Source organism: Pristiophorus japonicus, chromosome 18 (genome assembly GCF_044704955.1).
Source record: "Pristiophorus japonicus isolate sPriJap1 chromosome 18, sPriJap1.hap1, whole genome shotgun sequence".
NCBI classification, from domain to species: domain Eukaryota; kingdom Metazoa; phylum Chordata; class Chondrichthyes; family Pristiophoridae; genus Pristiophorus; species Pristiophorus japonicus.
Genome location: NC_091994.1, coordinates 87,377,955 through 87,387,913, shown reverse-complemented (window position 1 = coordinate 87,387,913; position 9,959 = coordinate 87,377,955). Strand labels below are relative to the sequence as shown.

Below are 9,959 nucleotides of genomic sequence, written 5' to 3'. Positions count from 1 at the left end.
GTGAGAATATGATCAGTCTCAGTTGTAACTCTCACTCTGTGGCCAATCAGGTGAGGTACCAGTGTGGTGTGTGGAACTGTACCTCAGAATGTCATAGCAGTATAAGAAAAGACATGAATAGACCCTCTGACATATCAAAGCTCAGTGCTCTTAACACCCTAACTCCCCCATTATGTGTCCAGCTGAAGTTTGAAAACTCTAGTTTTTCATTTTGCTTTCACTGCCTGGTAGATTACTGAAAATATTTATCACTCTTTGAGTAAATAAGTTCTTTTTAATATATATATGTTTTAAATTTTCTTTTATATAATTTACTGGATAGCCTCTGTTCTGGCTTTTCAGAGTTGGAAGCAATATTCTGTATTGACTTCATGTGCTCCATTTAATATTTTATCTACCTCGATGCGGGCCGCCACTTAATGGTCTTCTTTGGAGATGGTAGAGCTTGAGCTTCTCTAATCATTCCTGTCTGCAGTCTTTGACACAGTTGACCACTCCATCCATCTCCAACGCCTTTCCACCAATGTCCAGCTGGGTGGGACTGCACTCGCCTGGTTCCATTCTTATCTATCTAATCGTAGCCAGAAAATCTCCTGCAATGGCTTCTCTTCCCACTCCTGCATCGTTACCTCTGTCCTTAGTCCCCTCTTATTTCTCATCTACATGCTGCCCCTTGGCGATATCATCTGAAAACACGGAGTCAGTTTCCACATGTACGCAGACGACACCCAGCTCTACCTCTCCACCACTTCTGTCGACCCCTGCTTGGTCTCTAAATTGTCAGATTGCTTGTCCGACATCCAGTACTGGATGAGCAGAAATTTTCTCCAATTAAATATTTAGAAGACTGAAGCCATTGTCTTTGGTCCCCGCCACAAACTGCATTCCCTAGCCACCGACTCCATCCCTCTCCCTAGCAATTATCTGAAGGTAAACCAGATTGCTCGCAACCCAAGTATCATATCTGACCCTGAAACGAGTTTCCAGCCACATATCTGTGGCATAACTAAAACCGCCTTTTTCCAGCTCCGTAACATTGTCCGCCTCCGCCCCGCCTGAGTCCTTCTGCTGCTGAAACCCTCATTCATACCTTTGTTACCTCTAGACTTGACTACTCCAACTCACTCCTGGATGGCCTCCCACATTCCACACTCCGTAAACTTTAATTCATCCAAAACTCAGCAGCCCGTGTACTAACCCTCACCAAGTCAAGATCATCCATCACCCCTGTGCTTTCTGACTTATATTGGCTCCCGGTTAAACAACGCCTTGATTTCAAAATTCTCATCCTTGTTTATAAATCACTCCATGGCCTCACCCTTCCCTGTCTCTGTAATCTTTTGCAGCCTCACAACCCCACAAGATGTCTGCGCTTCTCAAATTCTGGCCTCTTGAACATCCCTCATTATAACTGCTCAACCATCGGTGGATGTGCCTTCAGCTGCCTGGACCCTTAGCTGTGGAATTCCCTCCCTAAACCTCTACGCCTCTCTTTCCTCCTTTAAGATGCACCTTAAAACCTATCTCGTTAAATAAGCTTTTGATTATCTGCCTTAATTTCTTCTTCTTTGTCAAAAGCCCAGCGGGAGATCGAGAGCCAGCGGCAGTTGGTGAGAGGGGAGCGACCTGTCAAAAGCCCAGCGGGAGATCGAGAGCCAGCGGCAGTTGGTGAGAGGGGAGCGACCTGTCAAAAGCCCAGCGGGAGATCGAGAACCAGCGTACCGGTGCAGCTACAGCGGGAGAGAAAGCAAAATAGAAGTAGAAAGTAATCAAAAAGTGACGTCACAGCCAATGTGGTAAGTGATTGGCTGGTGATTGGTGAGTAGCTTTTCTTTTCTTTTTATTGTTATTACCAATTTAAGGGTATCTAAGGTTAAGACATGGCAGGAGAGCTCGGCCATGTGATATGCTCCTCCTGTACCATGTGGGAACTCGGGGACACTTCCGGTGTCCCTGGGCGCTACGTGTGTGGGAAGTGTATCCGCCTCGAGCTCTTGACGATCCGCGTTGCGGAATTGGAGCTGAGGGTGGATTCACTCTGGAGCATCCACGATGCTGAGAATGACGTGAGTATCACGTGTAGTGAGTTGGTCTTACCGCAGGAGAAGGGTCCACAGCCAGATAGGGAATGGAAGACCAGCAGGAAGAGCAGTGCAAGAAAGATAGTGCAGGGGTCCCCTGTGGTCATCCCCCTGCAAAACAGATACACTGCTTTGAGTACTGTTGGGGAGGATGACTCATCAGGGGAGGGCAGCAGCAGCCAAGTTCATGGCACCGTGGCTGGCTCTGCTGCAAAGGAGGGCAGGAAAAAGAGTGGGAGCGCGATAGTGATAGGGGATTCGATGGTGAGGGGAATAGATAGGCGTTTCAGCGGACGCAACCGAGACTCCAGGATGGTATGTTGTGCCACGTGCTAGTCAGAGTAGGAATCGCAGGATAGCGCAGATGAATACATGGCTTGAGCAGTGGTGCAGCAGGGAGGGATTCAAATTCTTGGGGCATTGGAACTGGTTCTGGGGGAGGTGGGACCAGTACAAACCGGACGGTCTGCACCTGGGCAGGTCCGGAACCAATGTCCTAGGGGGAGTGTTTGCTAGTGCTGTTGGGGAGGAGTTAAACTAATATTGCAGGGGGATGGGAACCTATACAGGGAGACAGAGGGAGACAAAAATGAGGCAAAAGCAAAAGACAGAAAGGAGATGAGGAAAAGTGGAGGGCAGAGAAACCCAAGGCAAAGAACAAAAAGGGCCACTGTACAGCAAAATTCTAGAAGGACAAAGGGTGTTAAAAAAGCAAGCCTGAAGGCTTTGTGTCTTAATGTAAGGAGTATCCGCAATAAGGTGGATGAATTAACTGTGCAAATAGATGTTAACAAATATGATGTGATTGGGATTACAGAGACGTGGCTCCAGGATGATCAGGGCTGGGAACTCAACATCCAGGGGTATTCAACATTCAGGAAGGATAGAATAAAAGGAAAAGGAGGTGGGGTAGCATTGCTGGTTAAAGAGGAGATTAATGCAATAGTTAGGAAAGACATTAGCTTGGATGATGTGGAATCTATATGGGTAGAGCTGCAGAACACTAAAGGGCAAAAATCGTTAGTGGGAGTTGTGTACAGACCTCCAAACAGTAGTAGTGATGTTGGGGAGGGCATCAAACAGGAAATTAGGAGTGCATGCAATAAAGGTGCAGCAGTTATAATGGGTGACTTTAATATGCACATAGATTGGGCTAGCCAAACTGGAAGCAATACGGTGGAGGAGGATTTCCTGGAATGCATAAGGGATGGTTTTCTAGACCAATATGTCGAGGAACCAACTAGGGGGGAGGCCATCTTAGACTGGGTGTTGTGTAATGAGAGAGGATTAATTAGTAATCTCATTGTGCGAGGCCCCTTGGGGAAGAGTGACCATAATATGGTGGAATTCTGCATTAGGATGGAGAATGAAACAGTTAATTCAGAGACCATGGTCCAGAACTTAAAGAAGGGTAACTTTGAAGGTATGAGGCATGAATTGGCTAAGATAGATTGGCTAATGATACTTAAGGGGTTGACTGTGGATGGGCAATGGCAGACATTTAGAGACCGCATGGATGAATTACAACAATTGTACATTCCTGTCTGGCGTAAAAATAAAAAAGGGAAGGTGGCTCAACCGTGGCTATCTAGGGAAATCAGCGATAGTATTAAAGCCAAGGAAATGGCATACAAATTGGCCAGAAATAGCAGCGAACCTGGGGACTGGGAGAAATTTAGAACTCAGCAGAGGAGTACAAAGGGTTTGATTAGGGCAGGGAAAATGGAGTACAAGAAGAAGCTTGCAGGGAACATTAAGGCGGATTGCAAAAGTTTCTATAGGTATGTAAAGAGAAAAAGGTTAGTAAAGACAAACGTAGGTCCCCTGCAGTCAGAATCAGGGGAAGTCATAACGGGGAACAAAGAAATGGCAGACCAATTGAACAAGTACTTTGGTTCAGTATTCACTAAGGAGGACACAAACAACCTTCCGGATATAAAAGTGGTCAGAGGGTCTAGTAAGGAGGAGGAACTGAGGGAAATCTTTATTAGTCAGGAAATTGTGTTGGGGAAATTAATGGGATTGAAGGCCGATAAATCCCCAGGGCCTGATGGACTGCATCCCAGAGTACTTAAGGAGGTGGCCTTGGAAATAGCGGATGCATTGACAGTCATTTTCCAACATTCCATTGACTCTGGATCAGTTCCTATCGAGTGGAGGGTAGCCAATGTAACCCCACTTTTTAAAAAAGGAGGGAGAGAGAAAGCAGGGAATTATAGACCGGTCAGCCTGACCTCAGTAGTGGGTAAAATGATGGAATCAATTATTAAGGATGTCATAGCAGTGCATTTGGAAAATGGTGACATGATAGGTCCAAGTCAGCATGGATTTGTGAAAGGGAGATCATGCTTGACAAATCTTCTGGAATTTTTTGAGGATGTTTCCAATAAAGTGGACAAAGGAGTACCAGTTGATGTGGTATATTTGGACTTTCAGAAGGCTTTCGACAAGGTCCCACACAGGAGATTAATGTGCAAAGTTAAAGCACATGGGATTGGGGGTAGTGTGCTGACGTGGATTGAGAACTGGTTGTCAGACAGGAAGCAAAGAGTAGGAGTAAATGGGTACTTTTCGGAATGGCAGGCAGTGACTAGTGGGGTACCGCAGGGTTCTGTGCTGGGGCCCCAGCTGTTTACATTATACATTAATGATTTAGACGAGGGGATTAAATGTAGTATCTCCAAATTTGCGGATGACACTAAGTTGGGTGGCAGTGTGAGCTGCGAGGAGGATGCTATGAGGCTACAGAAGTGACTTGGATAGGTTAGGTGAGTGGGCAAATGCGTGGCAGATGAAGTATAATGTGGATAAATGTGAGGTTATCCACTTTGGTGGTAAAAACAGAGAGACAGACTATTATCTGAATGGTGACAGATTAGGAAAAGGGAAGGTGCAACGAGACCTGGGTGTCATGGTACATCAGTCATTGAAGGTTGGCATGCAGGTACAGCAGGCGGTTAAGAAAGCAAATGGCATGTTGGCCTTCATAGCGAGGGGATTTGAGTACAGGGGCAGGGAGGTGTTGCTACAGTTGTACAGGGCCTTGGTGAGGCCACACCTGGAGTATTGTGTACAGTTTTGGTCTCCTAACTTGAGGAAGGACATTCTTGCTATTGAGGGAGTGCAGCGAAGGTTCACCAGACTGATTCCCGGGATGGCGGGACTGACATATCAAGAAAGACTGGATCAACTGGGCTTGTATTCACTGGAGTTCAGAAGAGTGAGAGGGGACCTCATAGAAACGTTTAAAATTCTGACGGGTTTGGACAGGTTGGATGCAGGAAGAATGTTCCCAATGTTGGGGAAGTCCAGAACCAGGGGTCACAGTCTAAGGATAAGGGGTAAGCCATTTAGGACCGAGATAAGGAGAAACTTCTTCACCCAGAGAGTGGTGAACCTGTGGAATTCTCTACCACAGAAAGTAGTTGAGGCCAATTCACTAAATATATTCAAAAGGGAGTTAGATGAAGTCCTTACTACTCGGGGGATCAAGGGGTATGGCGTGAAAGCAGGAAGTGGGTACTGAAGTTTCATGTTCAGCCATGAACTCATTGAATGGCGGTGCAGGCTAGAAGGGCTGAATGGCCTACTCCTGCACCTATTTTCTATGTTTCTATGTTTCTGTGGCTCAGTGTCAAATTTATCTGTTTGTCTTGTAACACTGTTGTGAAGGGCCTCGGGACGTTTTACTATGTTAAAGGCGCTATATAACTAAAAAAGTTATTATTATTATTACTTGTTATGTCTATAGTGTACTTATGAATGACTCCACAAGGCAATATGTTGTACTTGAACTGTAGTGACCTTGGTCCTTTATTCCAAACTCCAGAGTGCTGTGCAAGCCTGGTGTGCAGCCTTTTATACAGGGCCCTGCCACCAGGGCAGGAAACCCCCGGTCTCCACCAGTTACACCCTCTAGTGGTGCCAGGATGTATGTAAAAGGTTTGAACCTTATTGATAGTACATCAGGTAAACAAGTCTCCATCTTATACAATCACACAGTGACTACACATAGAGTACATCCATAGTCAGCATATACAACATTACTATTAATAGCTCAGCCCCTTTACACTTTAGAATATAGAAACATACAGACTGGAGGTGACTATTGCATCAGACAGAAAATGCTGGAAATACTCAGTAGGTCAGGCAGCATCTGCGGAGAGAGAGAAAGAGAGTTACCGTTTCAGGTCGATGACCTTTTGCCAGAACTGTGAAAGAGCACATCTGACGAAAGGTCATCGACCCGAAACGTTAGCTCTGTTTCTCTCCCCACAGATGCTACCTGACCCGCTGTATTTCCAGCATTTTATTTCAGGTGTCCAGCACGTGCAGTATTTTGCTCAGGTTTCCATCAGATACTAATCTATTTCCATTTCCTTTCCAATTTGCTGACAAGCGCCACTATACATCACTCTCATTTCCAATTCAGGAAAGGAGTAGAGAAGACTGCGAGAAAATGAGAAAGGAAATAGAAGTGGTGAGGACAAGCAATGAAGCAAGATTCTGAGTGAAAAGAGATGAACTGCAGGAAGAAATCCCTGTTGCACCAGAAACACTTGCAACATGCAAGTAGAGTCAATCACAGGAACAAAAGAAATGTAAATTGCATGCTACCTTATTGTCATTTGCAACCCTGCTTGTTTTGTCCAATGTGACCAGGAGCACGGTCACTTTATGGAGAACCAATTTGGTTGCATGTTCAGGCACCGGGGTTATACGCTGTTGATGTAAAATGGAGCATTTGACACCAGGGCTGAAGCAGATCTTGGAGGCGATGGCCTAGAAAAAGAGACTGTTTAATTGATGTAATTGATTGTTTTACAAAATGAATTAGTGCACTTTAACAATCTGCCCATTATGTGAGACTCCTTTCATCACTTTGTCTATGATTGAAAGGAAGCTGATCGGATGGTAATTCGCCGGGTAAAATTATCCCACTTTCCATTGACAGAACATACCTGAAGAATTTCCCATGTTGTTGGTTGATCCGAGTGCCATAGCTCCACTGGAAAAGCTTGGTTGTGGGTGGGGACAGACTTTCACAGACCTTCAGCACTATATCTGAAATGCTGTCAAGGTCACTAGCCTTCATTCTGTCCATTGCACTCAGCTGCTTCTTAATGTCACAGTGCATGAACCAAGTTGGTTGCACACTGCCATCTATGATGATAGGGACATCAGGAAGAGGCCAGCTGAGATTGCCCATTCAGCATTTATGGCTGAAGACATTGGCAATTGCTGTGTTCGGCTCAGCCATGGCTGAGGGTGAAGATATTCATGGAGGTTCCTCCTCCTTCTGTTAGTTGACCACCATTCTCGGCTGAATGTGCTGGGACTAAAGAGCTTTTCTTGAATCCATTGGTTGTGGGGTTGCTGAGCTGTTTTTTGCCTGCTGCTTTTTGTGTGTGACATGCACCGGGCCCTGTGCTGAAGCTTCACTAAGTTTGTGCCTCATTCTACGCTACTCCTGGTGCTGCTCCTGACATACCCTTCTGCATTAACCAAAGCTGGTCTCGCAGTTTGATGATGATTGACGGAGCACGGCATTGTTGTAAGTGCCTTCTTTTAGGTGAGATATTAAACCGTCTAAGTGGGTGGATGAAAAAAATCCTGTGACGCTCTTGAAGAGCAAGGAGTTTTTCTGGTGTCCGGCTCAGCCCTCATCCATCAACCAACAAAAGCAGATTAACCTGTTGTTCACCTCCTTGCTGTTTGTGTGATCTTACTATGCACAAATCGGCTGCTGCATCTGTCTACAAAACAAGTGACTATACTTCAAAAGTAATTCATTGGCTGTGTAATGCCTTGAAACATCCTGAGGGTGTGAAAGGTGCTATCTAAATTCAAGTTATTTTTGTATCTTACTCTATCAGAGTGATCCCATCCTGTCTCTATGATCCCGAGGCATCCACTGACCAACAAATTCAATTTTGTGCAAATTTTGGTACAAATGGGGCTAGTTAATTGCTAAAACCAATCAATGTGCTCATTCAATTCAGTACAGTCTTATAGAACATATAATTGAGGCCTCTAGTGTTTCATGAAGCATTCATCAGGTAATAGGATATTCTCCAGTTATCTCCAAGACTACGGGATACTCATGTTTCAGTCATTTTCTCACACCCAACTTGCTACCAAGTTTATGTCACAGGCAAAGAGTGATTTGTATTTCCCATTCAAAAAGGATAAAGCAGGTAATTATAGACCAGTTAGTCTAATGTTAATTGCAGGCAAACTCAATCCATAATTCAGGATAAAATGAACAAGCATTTAGAAACTCTTGAAATAAATACCTCTTACTGGGCAATTGTTCCACGGGCACCCTCCAGTACCTCCTCCAAAAGTCCACATGTGAGCCTGGAGAGTCGGCTGATAAGATATTAGAATGTATGAGGCAGGCATCACAACCAACCCTGGTCCTATTTACCAACTGAGCCATCAAGAGAACACCTGACCAGTGGCCACATTTTAATCTTATATTCAGGAGAGGACATCAGATAAATCAGTTTTCTTACTTGTAAAGGTCGATGTTGAGTTCGGTCCCCAACACGTAATTCACTTAGGTGGGTTTCCCACACTCCAGCCGCACAGTCCTTAGCCTGGACATAGTGAAGGTTTACAGCGCTCTGCAGAGTAGGAGTTAGTGTTTCAGCTCAGGTAGAAGCTTATCTATAGACACCTATTGCCCTGCTCACAATAACAGCCCAGAGTCATCCAGTCTCTTTGCCTATCTTCAAGTGTAAGAAGCGTTTGGAATTTAATATAATCAGCAGCTCTCCTCATCTTTTATTCTCCCTTTACACCCATCTGCACTATTAATAAAGTTTAAGAGCTTATAATTTAACTAACGAATGTGAATGACGTTTGTTTTTGTACAGTAATATACCTGTTAATAGCAAAGCAGCAGTAAAGGGGAAACAGTCCCATTTAGCAGGTGCTCCCATGGAGTAACTGCCCTATTGCTTTTTTTAATCAATCAGAAATTAATCGGTTTTAGAGGAAATGTCCTCAATAAAGAGACTGAACAATTAATTGGAACCAGTTTATTCTCTTCATGCACAAACACATATCTCCCATTTTAATTGTTTGTTCACCTAATGCGCACCTGAAAACTTGGTTATTTCCAACCTCAGTTTGCTTTCAATATCAGTCTACTTTGCAGGGGCCAGCCCACACTGCGATATGTGTGCGCACTAGGTCCGCGCAGCAGAGCACGTCTCCAGTCATCTTGGTTAATCCTTGCCACTGGAACAAGACCTAGCTCTGTCAAGCCCGTGTGGTGGCTGGTGTGCAACGGCCACCACACGTTAAAAAAATCCACGCACAGGCATCTTCCACCCTTCAACATGTAGTTCAGAACCTGGAATATTTTAGGTCCTTCATTGTAACACCTGAGAATTCATCGCTTTTTGGTGTGGAAGCAAGTCATCCTCGATACGAGGGACCGCCTATGATGAATCTGCACCTGGCTCAGTGCTGCCTGCTGTTCAATACTAAAATAATGCTTGGTCCTTTACTATGTTTCCCTCATCTCTACATGCACATCATGAGATTCCTATAGAAACAAGCCTGCTGAACCCCAAGTAATCACCACCCTATCCTTCCCAAACTGTTCCCAAATTCGGTCTCACGCAAAAGTTAAGTATACCTGTGTAATTGTTGTCTGTGGCCCCTGAAGAGTGGTGTGCAATCTCCCCCTCTAATGTATTGTTGCACAAGCTCTGCCCACTTTCTCGAACATGTGATCACTGGCTAATTCAGCGGACAATTATATTATTATAATATCCTTAAGGGATGGGAACCTGACCTGTTCTGCCCTACACATGACCCCAGTCCCACCTCATTTAGTTATTTTTTTATGTGTTCTGAAGTAAT

The 9,959-nt window shown here is 44.8% G+C and overlaps 1 pseudogene; it reads right to left on the bottom strand.

Annotated features, from left to right (window-relative positions):
- LOC139228826 (protein-arginine deiminase type-2-like) overlaps nucleotides 1–8,691 on the bottom strand; it is a 39,323-nt pseudogene extending 30,632 nt beyond the window's left edge.
- Nucleotides 8,692–9,959: the final 1,268 nt, after the last annotated feature.